The 25,590-nt window shown below is 53.8% G+C and overlaps 1 long non-coding RNA gene across 2 annotated transcripts in view; it reads left to right on the top strand.

The window, feature by feature from the left end:
• Positions 1 to 247: 247 nt before the first annotated feature.
• Positions 248 to 25,590, top strand: part of LOC144482133 (uncharacterized) — a 183,382-nt gene continuing 158,039 nt past the window's right edge. For both annotated transcript variants that reach the window (XR_013495869.1, XR_013495868.1), the window contains exons 1-2: positions 248 to 304; positions 721 to 859. This is a non-coding gene — a long non-coding RNA (uncharacterized LOC144482133). The remainder of the gene's footprint in view (positions 305 to 720; positions 860 to 25,590) is intronic.

Genomic DNA, 25,590 nt, shown 5'->3' with positions numbered 1-25,590 from the left:
TGCTGCCAAATAGACCTGTTGACCTTTAACCTGGTGCTGTGGCCCCGCCCACCATCTCACACCGTCACAATGCCCGGCTGATTGACGGCAGCTCCGGACCAATAGGAGGAGAAGGGGGCGGGGCTGGATTACCGAGCAGGAGGGGCTAGTCCTCCAACCAATCGGAGTGAATGAGGGGCGGGGCTGGGAGTGGAGCATGCGCAGTGTGCGGGATGCCAATGGGTGATTTGATGTGCAGTGAGTGGAATGGCGGCTCGGGGGGAGCGATGGATCCGGCGGGTGGGCGGAGAGGATTCATAACCAGGTTTGTGTACAGCGGAAACTCAGAGAATGAAATCGCCGGTTCCCCGTTTGTACCCAGCGGGAGCCCAGTATTGTTCCCCGTTTCTGCCCCGAGTTCACCGCCGCCATGTTTCCAGCGGGGCTGTGCGCCTGCGCCGCCGCCATCTTTGTGAGGGGCAATGTGAAGTGAGCGTATGCCTAGTGCCATGTTTGTGAGGGGCAATGTCAGGAGAGCGCATGCCCAGTGCCATCTTGGTCTGGGTTTGACCAAAGGGCAGAGGTTAAAGGTGAGAGTGTTTCAGAGGGGATGTGGGGACAATGTTGAGGGGGGCTGAAGAAGGGGCTTGCAGCTCCGAAAGCTTGTTTGGCTTTTGCTACCAAATAAACCTGTTGGACTTTAACCTGGTGTTGTTAAACTTCTTACTGTGTCTTCCCCAGTCCAACGCCGGCATCTCCACATCATGACAGATTGTTGAGCAGACTGTGTTGCAAATCTGGAACTCGCTGCCTGAGTGGCTGTTGGAGGCAGGGACTCTCTGATTGAAGAAGCTTCTGGACAAACACATCAATACACAAGGTATCGTCGCTGATAGTCCAAGTACATTGATTGGACTCAATTGGTATTGAGGGGGCGAGTTGTGGGGGGAAGTGGGGCAAGGGGGAGGGGTTGAAGGGTGCGAGAGGTTGTGGGGAGTGGGTGAGGGGTTGTGGGGGGGGTTGAAGGTTGTGGGGAGGGGGTGAGGGGTTGCGGGGGCAAGGGATGAGGGGTGGTGGGGGAAGGTAAGTTTGCTGATGACACAATGTTTGGTGGATTTGTGGATAGCGATGAGGACCATCAGAGGATACAGCAGGATATCGATCAGTCCAAGACTTGGGCAGAGAGGTGGCAGATGGAGTTTCGTCCGGGCAAGTGTGAAGTAATGCATTTTGGAAGGTCTAACACAGATAGGAAACTTACAGTAAATGGCAGAACCCTTCAGAGTATTGATAGGCAGAGGGATCTGGGTTTCCAGGTACACAGGTCACTGAAAGCGGCAATGCAGCTGGAGAAGGTATTCAAGAAGGCATACGGCATGCTTGCCTTCATCGGCCGGGACATTGAGTTTAAAAATTGGCAAGTCGTGTTGCAGCTTTATAGAAGCTTAGTTAGACCGCACTTGGAATATAGTGTTCAATTCTGGTCGCCACACCAGCACAAGGATGTGGAGGCTTTGGAGAGGGAATAGAAAAGATTTACCAGGATGTGGTCTGGTCTGGAAATCAGCCTCCCACCATTCATTTGTTTATTTCTATGATTCAGGAATCCCAGTGGGTTGTGGCTGAGGCTTTTTTCCAAAGAGTGGGAGCTGAGAACTGAGCTCACACTGGAGACTCTGTGTCTTTTTTCACTGCACCGCCCCCCCTTGCTTTGCTTTGCTTTCAATCAATTTATTGTGTTCCCTCGCACTCTTTCCTGTCCCCATCACTCTCTTCACTATCACTCCCACGCACTCTCAATTTCTCTCTCCAGACCTTCATCCTCCCCCTGCCTCACTCATGCCCTTCAGGGACGGAAATCTGCCGTCCTTACCTGGTCTGGTCTACATGCCATTCCAGAGCCACAGCAACATGTCTGACTCTAAACTGTCCTCCCAAATTGCATAGCAAGCCATTTTGTTCAAGGGCACAGTGGGTTAACACTGCTGCCTCACAGTGACACGGTGACACAGTGGGTTAACACTGCTCCCTCACGGTGACACAGTGGGTTAACACTGCTGCCTCACAGTGACACGGGTGACACAGTGGGTTAACGCTGCTGCCTCACAGCGACACGATGACCCAGTGGGTTAACACTGCTGCCTCACAGTGACACGGTGACACAGTGGGTTAACACTGCTGTCTCACAGTGAAACGGTGACACAGTGGGTTAACTCTGCTGTCTCACAGTGACACGGTGACACAGTGGGTTAACACTGCTGCCTCACAGTGACACGGTGACACAGTGGTTAACACTGCTGCCTCACAGTGAATCGGTGACACAGTGGGTTAACACTGCTGTCTCACAGCGACACAGTGGGTCAACACTGCTGCCTCACAGTGACACGGTGAAACAGTGGGTTAACACTTCTGCCTCACAGCGACAAGGTGACACAGTGGGTTAAAACTGCTGCCTCACAGCGACACGGTGACACAGTGGTTAACACTGCTGTCTCACAGCGACACGGTGACACATTGGGTTAACACTGCTGCCTCACAGTGACACGGTGACACAGTGGGTTAACACTGCTGCCTCACAGTGACACGGTGACACAGTGGGTTAACACTGCTGTCTCACAGTGACACGGTGACACAGTGGGTTGACACGGTGACACAGTGGGTTAACACTGCTCCCCCGCAGTGACACGGTGACACAGTGGGTTAACACTGCTGCCTCACAGTGACACGGTGACACATTGGGTTAACACTGCTGTCTCACAGCGACACGGTGACACAGTGGGTTAACACTGCTGCCTCTCAGTGACACGGTGACACAGTGGGTTAACACTGCTGCCTCACAGTGACACGGTGACACAGTGGGTTAACACTGCTGTCTCACAGTGACACGGTGACACAGTGGGTTAACACTTCTGCCTCACAGCGACACGGTGACACAGTGGGTTAACACTGCTGCCTCACAGCGACACGGTGACAGAGTGGGTTAACACTGCTGTCTCACAGCGACACGGTGACACATTGGGTTAACACTGCTGCCTCACAGTGACACGGTGACACAGTGGGTTAACACTGCTGCCTCACAGTGACACGGTGACACAGTGGGTTAACACTTCTGCCTCACAGTGACACGGTGACACAGTGGGTTAACACTGCTGCCTCACAGTGACACGATGACACAGTGTGTAAACACTGCTGTCTCACAGTGACACGGTGACACAGTGGGTTTACACTGCTGCCTCACAGTGACACGGTGACACAGTGGGTTAACACTGCTGTCTCACAGTGACACGGTGACACAGTGGTTAACACTAATGCCTCACAGTGACACGGTGACACAGTGGTTAACACTGCTGCCTCAAAGTGACACGGTGACACAGTGGTTAACACTGCTGCCTCACAGTGACACGGTGACACAGTGGTTAACACTGCTGCCTCAAAGTGACACGGTGGCACAGTGGGTTAACACTGCTGCCTCTCAGTGACACGGTGACACAGTGGGTTAACACTGCTGTCTCACAGTGACACGGTGGCACAGTGGGTTAACACTGCTGTCTCACAGTGACACGGTGACACAGTGGGTTAACACTGCTGTCTCACAGTGACACGGTGACACAGTGGGTTAACACTGCTGTCTCACAGTGACACGGTGACACAGTGGGTTAACACTGCTGCCTCACAGTGACACGGTGGCACAGTGGGTTAACACTGCTGCCTCTCAGTGACACGGTGACACAGTGGGTTAACACTGCTCCCTCACAGTGACACAGTGGGTTAACACTGCTGTTTCACAGTGACACGGTGACACAGTGGTTAACACTGCTGTCTCACAGTGACACGGTGACACAGTGTGTTAACACTGCTGCCTCACAGTGACACGGTGACACAGTAGGTTAACACTGCTGCCTCACAGTGACACGGTAGCACAGTGGGTTAACACTGCTGCCTCACAGTGACACGGTGACACAGTGGGTTAACACTGCTGTCTCACAGTGACACGGTAGCACAGTGGGTTAACACTGCTGCCTCACAGTGACACGGTGACACAGTGGGTTAACACTGCTGTCTCACAGTGACACGGTCGCACAGTGGGTTAACACTGCTGCCTCACCGTGACACGGTTACACAGTGGGTTAACACTGCTGTCTCACAGTGACACAGTGGCACAGTGGGTTAACACTGCTGCCTCACAGCGACACTGTGGCACAGTGGGTTAACACTGCTGTCTCACAGTGACACGGTGACACAGTGGGTTAACACTGCTGTCTCACAGTGACACGGTGACACAGTGGGTTAACACTGCTCCCTCACAGTGACACAGTGGGTTAACACTGCTGTTTCACAGTGACACGGTGACACAGTGGTTAACACTGCTGTCTCACAGTGACACGGTGACACAGTGTGTTAACACTGCTGCCTCACAGTGACACGGTGACACAGTGGGTTAACACTGCTGCCTCACAGTGACACGGTAGCACAGTGGGTTAACACTGCTGCCTCACAGTGACACGGTGACACAGTGGGTTAACACTGCTGTCTCACAGTGACACGGTAGCACAGTGGGTTAACACTGCTGCCTCACAGTGACACGGTGACACAGTGGGTTAACACTGCTGTCTCACAGTGACACGGTAGCACAGTGGGTTAACACTGCTGCCTCACCGTGACACGGTTACACAGTGGGTTAACACTGCTGTCTCACAGTGACACAGTGGCACAGTGGGTTAACACTGCTGCCTCACAGCGACACGGTGGCACAGTGGGTTAACACTGCTGTCTCACAGTGACACGGTGACACAGTGGGTTAACACTGCTGCCTCTCAGTGACACGGTGACACAGTGGGTTAACATTGCTGTCTCACAGTGACACGGTGGCACAGTGGGTTAACACTGCTCCCTCACAGTGACACAGTGACACAGTGGGTTAACACTGCTGTCTCACTGTGACACGGTGACACAGTGGTTAACACTGCTGCCTCACAGTGACACGGTGACACAGTGGTTAACACTACTGTCTCACAGTGACACGGTGACACAGTGGGTTAACACTGCTGCCTCACAGTGACACGGTGACACAGTGGGTTAACACTGCTGTCTCACAGTGACACGGTGACACAGTGGGTTAACACTGCTGCCTCACAGTGACACGGTAGCACAGTGGGTTAACACTGCTGCCTCACTGTGACACAGTGGTTAACACTGCTGTCTCACATTGACACGGTAGCACAGTGGGTTAACACTGCTGCCTCACTGTGACACAGTGGTTAACACTGCTGTCTCACAGCGACACGGTGACACAGTGGGTTAACACTGCGCCCTCACAGTGACACAGTGGGTTAACACTGCTGTCTCACAGTGACACGGTGACACAGTGGGTTAACACTGCTGTCTCACAGTGACACGGTGACACAGTGGGTTGACACGGTGACACAGTGGGTTAACACTGCTCCCTCGCAGTCACACGGTGACACAGTGGGTTAACACTGCTGCCTCACGGTGACACAGTGGGTTAACACTGCTGCCTCTCAGTGACACGGTGACACAGTGGGTTAACACTGCTGCCTCACAGTGACACGGTGACACAGTGGGTTAACACTGCTGTCTCACAGTGACACGGTGACACAGTGGGTTAACACTTCTGCCTCACAGCGACACGGTGACACAGTGGGTTAACACTGCTGCCTCACAGCGACACGGTGACACAGTGGTTAACACTGCTGTCTCACAGCGACACGGTGACACATTGGGTTAACACTGCTGCCTCACAGTGACACGGTGACACAGTGGGTTAACACTGCTGCCTCACAGTGACACGGTGACACAGTGGGTTAACACTGCTGTCTCACAGTGACACGGTGACACAGTGGGTTGACACGGTGACCCAGTGTGTTAACACTGCTCCCTCGCAGTGACACGGTGACACAGTGGGTTAACACTGCTGCCTCACGGTGACACAGTGGGTTAACACTGCTGCCTCTCAGTGACACGGTGACACAGTGGGTTAACACTGCTGCCTCACAGTGACACGGTGACACAGTAGGTTAACACTGCTGTCTCACAGTGACACGGTGACACAGTGGGTTAACACTTCTGCCTCACAGCGACACGGTGACACAGTGGGTTAACACTGCTGCCTCACAGCGACACGGTGACAGAGTGGGTTAACACTGCTGTCTCACAGCGACACGGTGACACATTGGGTTAACACTGCTGCCTCACAGTGACACGGTGACACAGTGGGTTAACACTGCTGCCTCACAGTGAAACGGTGACACAGTGGGTTAACACTTCTGCCTCACAGTGACACGGTGACACAGTGGGTTAACACTGCTGCCTCACAGTGACACGATGACACAGTGGGTAAACACTGCTGTCTCACAGTGACACGGTGACACAGTGGGTTTACACTTCTGCCTCACAGTGACACGGTGACACAGTGGGTTAACACTGCTGTCTCACAGTGACACGGTGACACAGTGGTTAACACTGCTGCCTCACAGTGACACGGTGACACAGTGGTTAACACTGCTGCCTCAAAGTGACACGGTGGCACAGTGGGTTAACACTGCTGCCTCTCAGTGACACGGTGACACAGTGTGTTAACACTGCTGTCTCACAGTGACACGGTGGCACAGTGGGTTAACACTGCTGTCTCACAGTGACACGGTGACACAGTGGGTTAACACTGCTGTCTCACAGTGACACGGTGACACAGTGGGTTAACACTGCTGCCTCTCAGTGACACGGTGACACAGTGGGTTAACACTGCTGTCTCACAGTGACACGGTGACACAGTGGGTTAACACTGCTGTCTCACAGTGACACGGTGACACAGTGGGTTAACACTGCTCCCTCACAGTGACACAGTGGGTTAACACTGCTGTTTCACAGTGACACGGTGCCACAGTGGTTAACACTGCTGTCTCACAGTGACACGGTGACACAGTGTGTTAACACTGCTGCCTCACAGTGACACGGTGACACAGTGGGTTAACACTGCTGCCTCACAGTGACACGGTAGCACAGTGGGTTAACACTGCTGCCTCACAGTGACACGGTGACACAGTGGGTTAACACTGCTGTCTCACAGTGACACGGTAGCACAGTGGGTTAACACTGCTGCCTCACAGTGACACGGTGACACAGTGGGTTAACACTGCTGTCTCACAGTGACACGGTAGCACAGTGGGTTAACACTGCTGCCTCACCGTGACACGGTTACACAGTGGGTTAACACTGCTGTCTCACAGTGACACGTTGACACAGTGGGTTAACACTGCTGCCTCTCAGTGACACGGTGACACAGTGGGTTAACACTGCTGCCTCACAGTGACACGGTAGCACAGTGGGTTAACACTGCTGCCTCACAGTGACACAGTGGTTAACACTGCTGTCTCACATTGACACGGTGACACAGTGGGTTAACACTGCTGTCTCACATTGACACGGTGACACAGTGGGTTAACACTGCTGCCTCACTGTGACACAGTGGTTAACACTGCTGTCTCACAGCGACACGGTGACACAGTGGGTTAACACTGCGCCCTCACAGTGACACAGTGGGTTAACACTGCTGCCTCACTGTGACACAGTGGTTAACACTGCTGTCTGACAGTGACACGGTGACACAGTGGGTTAACACTGCTGTCTGACAGTGACACGGTGACACAGTGGGTTAACACTGCTGTCTGACAGTGACACGGTGACACAGTGGGTTAACACTGCTGCCTCACAGTGACACGGTGACACAGTGGTTAACACTGCTGCCTCACAGTGACACGGTGACACAGTGGGTTAACACTGCTGTCTCACAGTGACACGGTGACACAGTGGGTTAACACTGCTGCCTCACAGTGACACGGTGACACAGTGGGTTAACACTGCTGCCTCACAGTGACACGGTGACACAGTGGGTTAACACTGCTGCCTCACAGTGACACGGTGACACAATGGGTTAACACTGCTGCCTCACAGTGACACGGTGACACAGTGGTTAACACTGCTGTCTCACAGTGACACGGTGACACAGTGGGTTAACACTGCTGCCTCACAGTGACACGGTGACACAGTGGGTTAACACTGCTGCCTCACAGTGACACGGTGACACAGTGGGTTAACACTGCTGTCTCACATTGACACGGTAGCACAGTGGGTTAACACTGCTGCCTCACATTGACACGGTAGCACAGTGGGTTAACACTGCTGCCTCACAGTGACACGGTGACACAATGGGTTAACACTGCTGCCTCACAGTGACACGGTGACACAGTGGTTAACACTGCTGTCTCACAGTGACACGGTGACACAGTGGGTTAACACTGCTGCCTCACAGTGACACGGTGACACAGTGGGTTAACACTGCTGCCTCACAGTGACACGGTGACACAGTGGGTTAACACTGCTGCCTCACAGTGACACGGTGACACAGTGGGTTAACACTGCTGCCTCACAGTGACACGGTAGCACAGTGGGTTAACACTGCTGTCTCACAGCGACACGGTGACACAGTGGGTTAACACTGCTGCCTCACAGTGACACGGTGGCACAGTGGTTAACACTGCTGCCTCACAGTGACACGGTGACACAGTGGGTTAACACTGCTGTCTCACAGTGAAACGGTGACACAGTGGGTTAACTCTGCTGTCTCACAGTGACACGGTGACACAGTGGGTTAACACTGCTGCCTCACAGTGACACGGTGACACAGTGGTTAACACTGCTGCCTCACAGTGAATCGGTGACACAGTGGGTTAACACTGCTGTCTCACAGCGACACAGTGGGTCAACACTGCTGCCTCACAGTGACACGGTGAAACAGTGGGTTAACACTTCTGCCTCACAGCGACAAGGTGACACAGTGGGTTAAAACTGCTGCCTCACAGCGACACGGTGACACAGTGGTTAACACTGCTGTCTCACAGCGACACGGTGACACATTGGGTTAACACTGCTGCCTCACAGTGACACGGTGACACAGTGGGTTAACACTGCTGCCTCACAGTGACACGGTGACACAGTGGGTTAACACTGCTGTCTCACAGTGACACGGTGACACAGTGGGTTGACACGGTGACACAGTGGGTTAACACTGCTCCCCCGCAGTGACACGGTGACACAGTGGGTTAACACTGCTGCCTCACAGTGACACGGTGACACATTGGGTTAACACTGCTGTCTCACAGCGACACGGTGACACAGTGGGTTAACACTGCTGCCTCTCAGTGACACGGTGACACAGTGGGTTAACACTGCTGCCTCACAGTGACACGGTGACACAGTGGGTTAACACTGCTGTCTCACAGTGACACGGTGACACAGTGGGTTAACACTTCTGCCTCACAGCGACACGGTGACACAGTGGGTTAACACTGCTGCCTCACAGCGACACGGTGACAGAGTGGGTTAACACTGCTGTCTCACAGCGACACGGTGACACATTGGGTTAACACTGCTGCCTCACAGTGACACGGTGACACAGTGGGTTAACACTGCTGCCTCACAGTGACACGGTGACACAGTGGGTTAACACTTCTGCCTCACAGTGACACGGTGACACAGTGGGTTAACACTGCTGCCTCACAGTGACACGATGACACAGTGTGTAAACACTGCTGTCTCACAGTGACACGGTGACACAGTGGGTTTACACTGCTGCCTCACAGTGACACGGTGACACAGTGGGTTAACACTGCTGTCTCACAGTGACACGGTGACACAGTGGTTAACACTAATGCCTCACAGTGACACGGTGACACAGTGGTTAACACTGCTGCCTCAAAGTGACACGGTGACACAGTGGTTAACACTGCTGCCTCACAGTGACACGGTGACACAGTGGTTAACACTGCTGCCTCAAAGTGACACGGTGGCACAGTGGGTTAACACTGCTGCCTCTCAGTGACACGGTGACACAGTGGGTTAACACTGCTGTCTCACAGTGACACGGTGGCACAGTGGGTTAACACTGCTGTCTCACAGTGACACGGTGACACAGTGGGTTAACACTGCTGTCTCACAGTGACACGGTGACACAGTGGGTTAACACTGCTGTCTCACAGTGACACGGTGACACAGTGGGTTAACACTGCTGCCTCACAGTGACACGGTGGCACAGTGGGTTAACACTGCTGCCTCTCAGTGACACGGTGACACAGTGGGTTAACACTGCTCCCTCACAGTGACACAGTGGGTTAACACTGCTGTTTCACAGTGACACGGTGACACAGTGGTTAACACTGCTGTCTCACAGTGACACGGTGACACAGTGTGTTAACACTGCTGCCTCACAGTGACACGGTGACACAGTAGGTTAACACTGCTGCCTCACAGTGACACGGTAGCACAGTGGGTTAACACTGCTGCCTCACAGTGACACGGTGACACAGTGGGTTAACACTGCTGTCTCACAGTGACACGGTAGCACAGTGGGTTAACACTGCTGCCTCACAGTGACACGGTGACACAGTGGGTTAACACTGCTGTCTCACAGTGACACGGTCGCACAGTGGGTTAACACTGCTGCCTCACCGTGACACGGTTACACAGTGGGTTAACACTGCTGTCTCACAGTGACACAGTGGCACAGTGGGTTAACACTGCTGCCTCACAGCGACACTGTGGCACAGTGGGTTAACACTGCTGTCTCACAGTGACACGGTGACACAGTGGGTTAACACTGCTGTCTCACAGTGACACGGTGACACAGTGGGTTAACACTGCTCCCTCACAGTGACACAGTGGGTTAACACTGCTGTTTCACAGTGACACGGTGACACAGTGGTTAACACTGCTGTCTCACAGTGACACGGTGACACAGTGTGTTAACACTGCTGCCTCACAGTGACACGGTGACACAGTGGGTTAACACTGCTGCCTCACAGTGACACGGTAGCACAGTGGGTTAACACTGCTGCCTCACAGTGACACGGTGACACAGTGGGTTAACACTGCTGTCTCACAGTGACACGGTAGCACAGTGGGTTAACACTGCTGCCTCACAGTGACACGGTGACACAGTGGGTTAACACTGCTGTCTCACAGTGACACGGTAGCACAGTGGGTTAACACTGCTGCCTCACCGTGACACGGTTACACAGTGGGTTAACACTGCTGTCTCACAGTGACACAGTGGCACAGTGGGTTAACACTGCTGCCTCACAGCGACACGGTGGCACAGTGGGTTAACACTGCTGTCTCACAGTGACACGGTGACACAGTGGGTTAACACTGCTGCCTCTCAGTGACACGGTGACACAGTGGGTTAACATTGCTGTCTCACAGTGACACGGTGGCACAGTGGGTTAACACTGCTCCCTCACAGTGACACAGTGACACAGTGGGTTAACACTGCTGTCTCACTGTGACACGGTGACACAGTGGTTAACACTGCTGCCTCACAGTGACACGGTGACACAGTGGTTAACACTACTGTCTCACAGTGACACGGTGACACAGTGGGTTAACACTGCTGCCTCACAGTGACACGGTGACACAGTGGGTTAACACTGCTGTCTCACAGTGACACGGTGACACAGTGGGTTAACACTGCTGCCTCACAGTGACACGGTAGCACAGTGGGTTAACACTGCTGCCTCACTGTGACACAGTGGTTAACACTGCTGTCTCACATTGACACGGTAGCACAGTGGGTTAACACTGCTGCCTCACTGTGACACAGTGGTTAACACTGCTGTCTCACAGCGACACGGTGACACAGTGGGTTAACACTGCGCCCTCACAGTGACACAGTGGGTTAACACTGCTGTCTCACAGTGACACGGTGACACAGTGGGTTAACACTGCTGTCTCACAGTGACACGGTGACACAGTGGGTTGACACGGTGACACAGTGGGTTAACACTGCTCCCTCGCAGTCACACGGTGACACAGTGGGTTAACACTGCTGCCTCACGGTGACACAGTGGGTTAACACTGCTGCCTCTCAGTGACACGGTGACACAGTGGGTTAACACTGCTGCCTCACAGTGACACGGTGACACAGTGGGTTAACACTGCTGTCTCACAGTGACACGGTGACACAGTGGGTTAACACTTCTGCCTCACAGCGACACGGTGACACAGTGGGTTAACACTGCTGCCTCACAGCGACACGGTGACACAGTGGTTAACACTGCTGTCTCACAGCGACACGGTGACACATTGGGTTAACACTGCTGCCTCACAGTGACACGGTGACACAGTGGGTTAACACTGCTGCCTCACAGTGACACGGTGACACAGTGGGTTAACACTGCTGTCTCACAGTGACACGGTGACACAGTGGGTTGACACGGTGACCCAGTGTGTTAACACTGCTCCCTCGCAGTGACACGGTGACACAGTGGGTTAACACTGCTGCCTCACGGTGACACAGTGGGTTAACACTGCTGCCTCTCAGTGACACGGTGACACAGTGGGTTAACACTGCTGCCTCACAGTGACACGGTGACACAGTAGGTTAACACTGCTGTCTCACAGTGACACGGTGACACAGTGGGTTAACACTTCTGCCTCACAGCGACACGGTGACACAGTGGGTTAACACTGCTGCCTCACAGCGACACGGTGACAGAGTGGGTTAACACTGCTGTCTCACAGCGACACGGTGACACATTGGGTTAACACTGCTGCCTCACAGTGACACGGTGACACAGTGGGTTAACACTGCTGCCTCACAGTGAAACGGTGACACAGTGGGTTAACACTTCTGCCTCACAGTGACACGGTGACACAGTGGGTTAACACTGCTGCCTCACAGTGACACGATGACACAGTGGGTAAACACTGCTGTCTCACAGTGACACGGTGACACAGTGGGTTTACACTTCTGCCTCACAGTGACACGGTGACACAGTGGGTTAACACTGCTGTCTCACAGTGACACGGTGACACAGTGGTTAACACTGCTGCCTCACAGTGACACGGTGACACAGTGGTTAACACTGCTGCCTCAAAGTGACACGGTGGCACAGTGGGTTAACACTGCTGCCTCTCAGTGACACGGTGACACAGTGTGTTAACACTGCTGTCTCACAGTGACACGGTGGCACAGTGGGTTAACACTGCTGTCTCACAGTGACACGGTGACACAGTGGGTTAACACTGCTGTCTCACAGTGACACGGTGACACAGTGGGTTAACACTGCTGCCTCTCAGTGACACGGTGACACAGTGGGTTAACACTGCTGTCTCACAGTGACACGGTGACACAGTGGGTTAACACTGCTGTCTCACAGTGACACGGTGACACAGTGGGTTAACACTGCTCCCTCACAGTGACACAGTGGGTTAACACTGCTGTTTCACAGTGACACGGTGCCACAGTGGTTAACACTGCTGTCTCACAGTGACACGGTGACACAGTGTGTTAACACTGCTGCCTCACAGTGACACGGTGACACAGTGGGTTAACACTGCTGCCTCACAGTGACACGGTAGCACAGTGGGTTAACACTGCTGCCTCACAGTGACACGGTGACACAGTGGGTTAACACTGCTGTCTCACAGTGACACGGTAGCACAGTGGGTTAACACTGCTGCCTCACAGTGACACGGTGACACAGTGGGTTAACACTGCTGTCTCACAGTGACACGGTAGCACAGTGGGTTAACACTGCTGCCTCACCGTGACACGGTTACACAGTGGGTTAACACTGCTGTCTCACAGTGACACGTTGACACAGTGGGTTAACACTGCTGCCTCTCAGTGACACGGTGACACAGTGGGTTAACACTGCTGCCTCACAGTGACACGGTAGCACAGTGGGTTAACACTGCTGCCTCACAGTGACACAGTGGTTAACACTGCTGTCTCACATTGACACGGTGACACAGTGGGTTAACACTGCTGTCTCACATTGACACGGTGACACAGTGGGTTAACACTGCTGCCTCACTGTGACACAGTGGTTAACACTGCTGTCTCACAGCGACACGGTGACACAGTGGGTTAACACTGCGCCCTCACAGTGACACAGTGGGTTAACACTGCTGCCTCACTGTGACACAGTGGTTAACACTGCTGTCTGACAGTGACACGGTGACACAGTGGGTTAACACTGCTGTCTGACAGTGACACGGTGACACAGTGGGTTAACACTGCTGTCTGACAGTGACACGGTGACACAGTGGGTTAACACTGCTGCCTCACAGTGACACGGTGACACAGTGGTTAACACTGCTGCCTCACAGTGACACGGTGACACAGTGGGTTAACACTGCTGTCTCACAGTGACACGGTGACACAGTGGGTTAACACTGCTGCCTCACAGTGACACGGTGACACAGTGGGTTAACACTGCTGCCTCACAGTGACACGGTGACACAGTGGGTTAACACTGCTGCCTCACAGTGACACGGTGACACAATGGGTTAACACTGCTGCCTCACAGTGACACGGTGACACAGTGGTTAACACTGCTGTCTCACAGTGACACGGTGACACAGTGGGTTAACACTGCTGCCTCACAGTGACACGGTGACACAGTGGGTTAACACTGCTGCCTCACAGTGACACGGTGACACAGTGGGTTAACACTGCTGTCTCACATTGACACGGTAGCACAGTGGGTTAACACTGCTGCCTCACATTGACACGGTAGCACAGTGGGTTAACACTGCTGCCTCACAGTGACACGGTGACACAATGGGTTAACACTGCTGCCTCACAGTGACACGGTGACACAGTGGTTAACACTGCTGTCTCACAGTGACACGGTGACACAGTGGGTTAACACTGCTGCCTCACAGTGACACGGTGACACAGTGGGTTAACACTGCTGCCTCACAGTGACACGGTGACACAGTGGGTTAACACTGCTGCCTCACAGTGACACGGTGACACAGTGGGTTAACACTGCTGCCTCACAGTGACACGGTAGCACAGTGGGTTAACACTGCTGTCTCACAGCGACACGGTGACACAGTGGGTTAACACTGCTGCCTCACAGTGACACGGTGGCACAGTGGTTAACACTGCTGCCTCACAGTGACACGGTGACACAGTGGGTTAACACTGCTGCCTCACAGTGACACGGTGACACAGTGGGTTAACACTGCTGTCTCACAGTGACACGGTGACACAGTGGGTTAACACTGCTGTCTCACAGTGACACGGTGACACAGTGGGTTAACACTGCTGTCTCACAGTGACACGGTGACACAGTGGGTTAACACTGCTGCCTCACAGTGACACGGTAGCACAGTGGGTTAACACTGCTGTCTCACAGTGACACGGTGACACAGTGGGTTAACACTGCTGCCTCACAGCGACACGGTGACACAGTGGGTTAACACTGCTGCCTCACAGTGACACGGTAGCACAGTGGGTTAACACTGCACCCTCACAGTGACACGGTGGCACCGTGGGTTAACACTGCTGCCTCACAGTGACATGGTGGCACAGTGGGTTAACACTGCTGTCTCACAGTGACAGGGTGACACAGTGGGTTAACACTGCACCCTCACAGTGACACGGTGGCACCGTGGGTTAACACTGCTGCCTCACAGTGACACGGTGACACAGTGGGTTAACACTGCTGTCTCACAGTGACACGGTAGCACAGTGGGTTAACACTGCTGTCTCACAGTGACACGGTGACACAGTGGGTTAACACTGCTGCCTCACAGTGACACGGTGACACAGTGGGTTAACACTGCTGCCTCACAGTGACACGGTGACACAGTGGGTTAACACTGCTGTCTCACAGCGACACGGTGACACAGTGGGTTAACACTGCTGTCTCACAGTGACACGGTGACACAGTGGGTTAACACTGCTGTCTCACAGTGACACAGTGACACAGTGGGTTAACACTGCTGCCTCACAGTGACACGGTGACACAGTGGGTTAACACTGCTGCCTCACAGTGACACGGTAGCACAGTGGGTTAACACTGCTGCCTCACAGCGACACGGTGACACAGTGGGTTAACACTGCTGCCTCACAGTGACACGGTGACACAGTGGGTTAACACTGCTGTCTCACAGCGACACGGTGACACAGTGGGTTAACACTGCTGCCTCACAGTGACACGGTGACACAGTGGGTTAAAACTGCTGCCTCACAGTGACACGGTAGCACAGTGGGTTAACACTGCTGCCTCACAGTGACACGGTGACACAGCGGGTTAACACTGCTGTCTCACAGTGACACGGTGACACAGTGGGTTAACACTGCTGTCTCACAGTGACACGGTAGCACAGTGGGTTAACACTGCTGCCTCACAGTGACACAGTGGGTTAACACTGCTGCCTCACAGTGACACGGTAGCACAGTGGGTTAACACTGCTGCCTCACAGTGACACGGTGACACAGTGGGTTAACACTGCTGTCTCACAGTGACACGGTGACACAGTGGGTTAACACTGCTGTCTCACAGTGACACGGTGGCACAGTGGGTTAACACTGCTGCCTCACAGCGACACGGTGACACAGTGGGTTAACACTGCTGTCTCACAGTGACACGGTGACACAGTGGTTAACACTGCTGCCTCACAGTGACACGGTGACACAGTGGGTTAACACTGCTGTCTCACAGTGACACGGTTACACAGTGGGTTAACACTGCTGTCTCACAGCGACACGGTGACACAGTGGGTTAACACTGCTGCCTCACAGTGACACGGTGACACAGTGGGTTAACACTGCTGCCTCACAGTGACACGGTAGCACAGTGGGTTAACACTGCACCCTCACAGTGACACGGTGGCACCGTGGGTTAACACTGCTGCCTCACAGTGACATGGTGGCACAGTGGGTTAACACTGCTGCCTCACAGCGACACGGTGACACAGTGGGTTAACACTGCTGCCTCACAGTGACACGGTAGCACAGTGGGTTAACACTGCACCCTCACAGTGACACGGTGGCACCGTGGGTTAACACTGCTGCCTCACAGTGACATGGTGACACAGTGGGTTAACACTGCTGCCTCACAGTGACACGGTGACACCGTGGGTTAACACTGCTGTCTCACAGTGACACGGTGACACAGTGGGTTAACACTGCTGCCTCACAGTGACACGGTGACACAGTGGGTTAACACTGCTGTCTCTCAGTGACACGGTGACACAGTGGGTTAACACTGCTGTCTCACAGTGACACGGTGACACAGTGGGTTAACACTGCTGCCTCACAGCGACACGGTGGCACAGTGGGTTAACACTGCTGTCTCACAGTGACACAGTGGGTTAACACTGCTGTCTCACAGTGACACGGTGACACAGTGGGTTAACACTGCTCCCTCACAGCGACACGGTGGCACAGTGGGTTAACACTGCTGTCTCACAGTGACACGGTGACACAGTGGTTAACACTGCTGTCTCACAGTGACACGGTGACACAGTGGGTTAACACTGCTGTCTCACAGTGACATGGTGGCACAGTGGGTTAACACTGCTGCCTCACCGTGACACGGTTACACAGTGGGTTAACACTGCTGTCTCACAGTGACACGGTGACACAGTGGGTTAACACTGCTGTCTCACAGTGACACTGTGACACAGTGGGTTAACACTGCTACCTCACAGTGACACGGTGACACAGTGGGTTAACACTGCTGTCTCACAGTGACACAGTGGCACAGTGGGTTAACACTGCTGTCTCACAGTGACACGGTGACACAGTGGTTAACACTGCTGTCTCACAGCGACACGGTGACACAGTGGGTTAACACTGCGCCCTCACAGTGACACAGTGGGTTAACACTGCTGTCTCACAGTGACACGGTGGCACAGTGTGTTAACACTGCTGTCTCACAGTGACACGGTGACACAGTGGGTTAACACTGCTGCCTCACAGTGACACGGTAGCACAGTGGGTTAACACTGCTGCCTCACAGTGACACGGTGACACAGTGGGTTAACACTGCTGTCTCAAAGTGACACGGTGACACAGTGGGTTGACACGGTGACACAGTGGGTTAACACTGCTCCCTCGCAGTGACACGGTGACACAGTGGGTTAACACTGCTGCCTCACGGTGACACAGTGGGTTAACACTGCTGCCTCTCAGTGACACGGTGACACAGTGGGTTAACACTGCTGCCTCACAGTGACACGGTGACACATTGGGTTAACACCGCTGCCTCACAGTGACACGGTGACACAGTGGGTTAACACTGCTGCCTCACAGTGACACGGTGACACAGTGGGTTAACACTGCTGTCTCACAGTGACACGGTGACACAGTGGGTTAACACTGCTGTCTCACAGTGACACGGTGACACAGTGGGTTGACACGGTGACACAGTGGGTTAACACTGCTCCCTCGCAGTGACACGGTGACACAGTGGGTTAACACTGCTGTCTCACAGTGACACGGTGACACATTGGGTTAACACTGCTGCCTCACAGTGACACGGTGACACAGTGGGTTAACACTGCTGCCTCACGGTGACACAGTGGGTTAACACTGCTGCCTCTCAGTGACACGGTGACACAGTGGGTTAACACTGCTGCCTCACAGTGACACGGTGACACAGTGGGTTAACACTGTCTGTCTCACAGTGACACGGTGACACAGTGGGTTAACACTTCTGCCTCACAGCGACACGGTGACACAGTGGGTTAACACTGCTGCCTCACAGCGACACGGTGACAGAGTGGGTTAACACTGCTGTCTCACAGCGACACGGTGACACATTGGGTTAACACTGCTGCCTCACAGTGACACGGTGACACAGTGGGTTAACACTGCTGCCTCACAGTGACACGGTGACACAGTGGGTTAACACTTCTGCCTCACAGTGACACGGTGACACAGTGGGTTAACACTGCTGCCTCACAGTGACACGATGACACAGTGGGTAAACACTGCTGTCTCACAGTGACACGGTGACACAGTGGGTTTACACTGCTGCCTCACAGTGACACGGTGACACAGTGGGTTAACACTGCTGTCTCACAGTGACACGGTGACACAGTGGTTAACACTGCTGCCTCACAGTGACACGGTGACACAGTGGTTAACACTGCTGCCTCACAGTGACACGGTGGCACAGTGGGTTAACACTGCTGTCTCACAGTGACACGGTGACACAGTGGGTTAACACTGCTGTCTCACAGTGACACGGTGACACAGTGGGTTAGCACTGCTCCCTCACAGTGACACGGTGACACAGTGGGTTAACACTGCTGCCTCTCAGTGACACGGTGACACAGTGGGTTAACACTGCTGTCTCACAGTGACACGGTGGCACAGTGGGTTAACACTGCTGTCTCACAGTGACACGGTGACACAGTGGGTTAACACTGCTCCCTCACAGTGACACAGTGGGTTAACCCTGCTGTTTCACAGTGACACGGTGACACAGTGGTTAACACTGCTGTCTCACAGTGACACGGTGACACAGTGGTTAACACTGCTGCCTCACAGTGACAGGGTGACACAGTGGGTTAACACTGCTGCCTCACAGTGACACGGTGACACAGTGGGTTAACACTGCTGTCTCACAGTGACACGGTAGCACAGTGGGTTAACACTGCTGCCTCACCGTGACACGGTTACACAGTGGGTTAACACTGCTGTCTCACAGTGACACAGTGGCACAGTGGGTTAACACTGCTGCCTCACAGCGACACGGTGGCACAGTGGGTTAACACTGCTGTCTCACAGTGACACGGTGACACAGTGGGTTAACACTGCTGCCTCTCAGTGACACGGTGACACAGTGGGTTAACACTGCTGTCTCACAGTGACACGGTGGCACAGTGGGTTAACACTGCTCCCTCACAGTGACACAGTGACACAGTGGGTTAACACTGCTGTCTCACTGTGACACGGTGACACAGTGGTTAACACTGCTGCCTCACAGTGACACGGTGACACAGTGGTTAACACTACTGTCTCACAGTGACACGGTGACACAGTGGGTTAACACTGCTGCCTCACAGTGACACGGTAGCACAGTGGGTTAACACTGCTGCCTCACTGTGACACAGTGGTTAACACTGCTGTCTCACAGCGACACGGTGACACAGTGGGTTAACACTGCTGCCTCACTGTGACACAGTGGTTAACACTGCTGTCTCACAGCGACACGGTGACACAGTGGGTTAACACTGCTGCCTCACTGTGACACAGTGGTTAACACTGCTCCCTCACAGTGACACAGTGGGTTAACACTGCTGCCACTCAGTGACACGGTGACACAGTGGGTTAACACTGCTGTCTCACAGTGACACGGTGGCACAGTGGGTTAACACTGCTGCCTCACAGTGACACGGTGACACAGTGGGTTAACACTGCTCCCTCACAGTGACACAGTGGGTTAACACTGCTGCCTCACAGTGACACGGTGACACAGTGGGTTAACACTGCTGCCTCACTGTGACACAGTGGATAACACTGCTCCCTCACAGTGACACAGTGGGTTAACACTGCTGCCTCTCAGTGACACGGTGACACAGTGGGTTAACACTGCTGTCTCACAGTGACACGGTGGCACAGTGGGTTAACACTGCTGCCTCACAGTGACACGGTGACACAGTGGGTTAACACTGCTGCCTCACAGTGACACGGTGACACAGTGGGTTAACACTGCTCCCTCACAGTGACACAGTGGGTTAACACTGCTGCCTCACAGTGACACGGTGACACAGTGGGTTAACACTGCTGCCTCACAGTGACACGGTGACACAGTGGGTTAACACTGCTGTCTCACAGCGACACGGTGACACAGTGGGTTAACACTGCTGTCTCACAGTGACACGGTGACACAGTGGTTAACACTGCTGTCTCACAGTGACACGGTGACACAGTGGTTAACACTGCTGCCTCACAGTGACACGGTGACACAGTGGTTAACACTGCTGTCTCACAGTGACACGGTGACACAGTGGGTTAACACTGCTGCCTCACAGTGACACGGTAGCACAGTGGGTTAACACTGCACCCTCACAGTGACACGGTGGCACCGTGGGTTAACACTGCTGTCTCACAGTGACACGGTGACACAGTGGTTAACACTGCTGCCTCACAGTGACATGGTGGCACAGTGGGTTAACACTGCTGCCTCACCGTGACACGGTTACACAGTGGGTTAACACTGCTGTCTCACAGTGACACGGTGACACAGTGGGTTAACACTGCTGTCTCACAGTGACACGGTGACACAGTGGGTTAACACTGCTGTCTCACGGTGACACAGTGGGTTAACACTGCTGTCTCACAGTGACATGGTGGCACAGTGGGTTAACACTGCTGTCTCACAGTGACACGGTGACACAGTGAGTTAACACTGCTGTCTCACAGTGACACGGTGGCACAGTGGGTTAACACTGCTGTCTCACAGTGACACGGTGACACAGTGGGTTAACACTGCTGTCTCACAGCGACACGGTGGCACAGTGGGTTAACACTCCTGTCTCACAGCGACACGGTGACACAGTGGGTTAACACTGCTGTCTCACAGTGACACGGTGACACAGTGTGTTAACACTGCTGTCTCACAGTGACACAGTGACACAGTGGGTTAACACTGCTGCCTCACAGCGACACGGTGGCACAGTGGGTTAACACTGCTGTCTCACAGCGACACGGTGACACAGTGGTTAACACTGCTGTCTCACAGTGACACGGTGACACAGTGGGTTAACACTGCTGTCTCACAGTGACATGGTGGCACAGTGGGTTAACACTGCTGCCTCACAGTGACACGGTGACACAGTGGTTAACACTGCTGCCTCACAGTGACACGGTGACACAGTGGGTTAACACTGCTGTCTCACAGTGACACAGTGGCACAGTGGGTTAACACTGCTGTCTCACAGCGACACGGTGACACAGTGGGTTAACACTGCGCCCTCACAGTGACACAGTGGGTTAACACTGCTGTCTCACAGTGACACGGTGACACAGTGGGTTAACACTGCTGTCTCACAGTGACATGGTGGCACAGTGTGTTAACACTGCTGTCTCACAGTGACACGGTGACACAGTGGGTTAACACTGCTGCCTCACAGTGACACGGTGACACAGTGGTTAACACTGCTCCCTCACAGTGACACGGTGGCACAGTGGGTTAACACTGCTGTCTCACAGTGACACGGTGACACAGTGGGTTAACACTGCTGTCTCACAGTGACACGGTGACACAGTGGGTTAACACTGCTGCCTCACAGTGACACGGTGACACAGTGAGTTAACACTGCTGTCTCACAGTGACACGGTGACACAGTGGGTTAACACTGCTGCCTCACCGTGACACGGTGACACAGTGGGTTAACACTGCTGTCTCACAGTGACACGGTGACACATTGGGTTAACACTGCTGCCTCACAGTGACACGGTGACACAGTGGGTTAACACTGCTGTCTCACAGTGACACGGTGACACAGTGGGTTAACACTGCTGCCTCACAGTGACACGGTGACACAGTGGGTTAACACTGCTGTCTCACAGTGACATGGTGACACATTGGGTTAACACTGCTGCCTCACAGTGACACGGTGGCACAGTGGGTAAACACTGCTGCCTCTCAGTGACACGGTGACACAGTGGGTTAACACTGCTGTCTGACAGCGACACGGTGACACAGTGGGTTAACACTGCTGTCTCACAGTGACACGGTGACACAGTGGGTTAACACTGCTGCCTCACAGCGACACGGTGGCACAGTGGGTTAACACTGCTGCCTCACAGCGACACGGTGACACAGTGGGTTAACACTGCTGTCTCACAGTGACACGGTGACACAGTGGGTTAACACTGCTGCCTCACAGCGACACGGTGGCACAGTGGGTTAACACTGCTGCCTCACAGTGACACGGTGAAAAAGTGGGTTAACACTGCTGCCTCACAGTGACACGGTGACACAGTGGGTTAACACTGCTGCCTCACAGCGACACGGTGGCACAGTGGGTTAACACTGCTGCCTCACAGTGACACGGTGAAAAAGTGGGTTAACACTGCACCCTCACAGTGACACGGTGACACAGTGGGTTAACACTGCTGCCTCACAGCGACACGGTGAAAAAGTGGGTTAACACTGCTGCCTCACAGCGACACGGTGACACAGTGGGTTAACACTGCTGCCTCACAGTGACACGGTGACACAGTGGGTTAACACTGCTGCCTCACAGTGACACGGTGAGACAGTGGGTGAACACTGCTGTCTCACAGTGACACAGTGGGTTAACACTGCTGTCTCACAGTGACACAGTGGGTTAACACTGCTGTCTCACAGTGACACGGTGGCACAGTGGGTTAACACTGCTGCCTCACAGTGACACGGTGACACAGTGGGTTAACACTGCTGTCTCACAGCGACACGGTGACACAGTGGGTTAACACTGCTCCCTCACAGTGACACGGTGACACAGTGGGTTAACACTGCTGCCTCACAGTGACACGGTGACACAGTGGGTTAACACTGCTGCCTCACAGTGACACGGTGACACAGTGGGTTAACACTGCTGTCTCACAGCGACACGGTGACACAGTGGGTTAACACTGCTGTCTCACAGCGACACGGTGACACAGTGGGTTAACACTGCTCCCTCGACATGACACGGTGACACAGTGGGTTAACACTGCTGCCTCACGGTGTCACAGTGGGTTAACACTGCTGCCTCACAGTGACACGGTGACACAGTGGGTTAACACTGCTGCCTCACAGTGACACGGTGACACAGTGGGTTAACACTGCTGTCTCACAGTGACACGGTGACACATTGGGTTAACACTGCTGCCTCACAGTGACACGGTGACACAGTGGGTTAACACTGCTGTCTCACAGTGACACGGTGACACAGTGGGTTAACACTGCTGTCTGACAGCGACACGGTGACACAGTGGGTTAACACTGCTGTCTCACAGTGACACGGTGACACAGTGGGTTAACACTGCTGTCTCACAGTGACACGGTTACACAGTGGGTTAACACTGCTGCCTCACAGCGACACGGTGGCACAGTGGGTTAACACTGCTGTCTCACAGTGACACAGTGGGTTAACACTGCTGCCTCACAGCGACACGGTGACACAGTGGGTTAACACTGCTGCCTCACGGTGACACAGTGGGTTAACACTGCTGCCTCACAGTGACACGGTGACACAGTGGGTTAACACTGCTGCCTCACAGTGACACGGTGACAGTGGGTTAACACTGCTGTCTCACAGTGACACGGTGACACAGTGGGTTAACACTGCTGCCTCACAGTGACACGGTGACACAGTGGTTAACACTGCTGTCTCACAGTGACACGGTGGCACAGTGGGTTAACACTGCTGTCTCACAGTGACACGGTAGCACAGTGGGTTAACACTGCTGCCTCACAGTGACACGGTGACACAGTGGTTAACACTGCTGCCTCACAGTGACACGGTGACACAGTGGGTTAACACTGCTGTCTCACAGTGACACAGTGGCACAGTGGGTTAACACTGCGCCCTCACAGCGACACGGTGACACAGTGGGTTAACACTGCGCCCTCACAGTGACACAGTGGGTTAACACTGCTGTCTCACAGTGACACGGTGACACAGTGGGTTAACACTGCTGTCTCACAGTGACATGGTGGCACAGTGTGTTAACACTGCTGTCTCACAGTGACACGGTGACACAGTGGGTTAACACTGCTGCCTCACAGTGACACGGTGACACAGTGGTTAACACTGCTCCCTCACAGTGACACGGTGGCACAGTGGGTTAACACTGCTGTCTCACAGTGACACGGTGACACAGTGGGTTAACACTGCTGTCTCACAGTGACACGGTGACACAGTGGGTTAACACTGCTGCCTCACAGTGACACGGTGACACAGTGAGTTAACACTGCTGTCTCACAGTGACACGGTGACACAGTGGGTTAACACTGCTGCCTCACAGTGACACGGTGACACAGTGGGTTAACACTGCTGTCTCACAGTGACACGGTGACACATTGGGTTAACACTGCTGCCTCACAGTGACACGGTGACACAGTGGGTTAACACTGCTGTCTCACAGTGACACGGTGACACAGTGGGTTAACACTGCAGCCTCACAGTGACACGGTGACACAGTGGGTTAACACTGCTGTCTCACAGTGACACGGTGACACATTGGGTTAACACTGCTGCCTCACAGTGACACGGTGACACAGTGGGTTAACACTGCTGTCTCACAGTGACATGGTGACACATTGGGTTAACACTGCTGCCTCACAGTGACACGGTGACACAGTGGGTTAACACTGCTGCCTCACAGTGACACGGTGACACAGTGGGTTAACACTGCTGTCTGACAGCGACACGGTGACACAGTGGGTTAACACTGCTCCCTCACAGTGACACGGTGACACAGTGGGTTAACACTGCTGTCTCACAGTGACACGGTGGCACAGTGGGTAAACACTGCTGCCTCTCAGTGACACGGTGACACAGTGGGTTAACACTGCTGTCTGACAGCGACACGGTGACACAGTGGGTTAACACTGCTATCTCACAGTGACACGGTGACACAGTGGGTTAACACTGCTGCCTCACAGCGACACGGTGGCACAGTGGGTTAACACTGCTGCCTCACAGCGACACGGTGACACAGTGGGTTAACACTGCTGTCTCACAGTGACACGGTGACACAGTGGGTTAACACTGCTGCCTCACAGCGACACGGTGGCACAGTGGGTTAACACT

The sequence above is a fragment of the Mustelus asterias genome (genome assembly GCF_964213995.1).
Source record: "Mustelus asterias chromosome 26 unlocalized genomic scaffold, sMusAst1.hap1.1 SUPER_26_unloc_28, whole genome shotgun sequence".
Classification (NCBI taxonomy): domain Eukaryota; kingdom Metazoa; phylum Chordata; class Chondrichthyes; order Carcharhiniformes; family Triakidae; genus Mustelus; species Mustelus asterias.
This window is presented reverse-complemented; position numbering and strand designations above follow the sequence as displayed.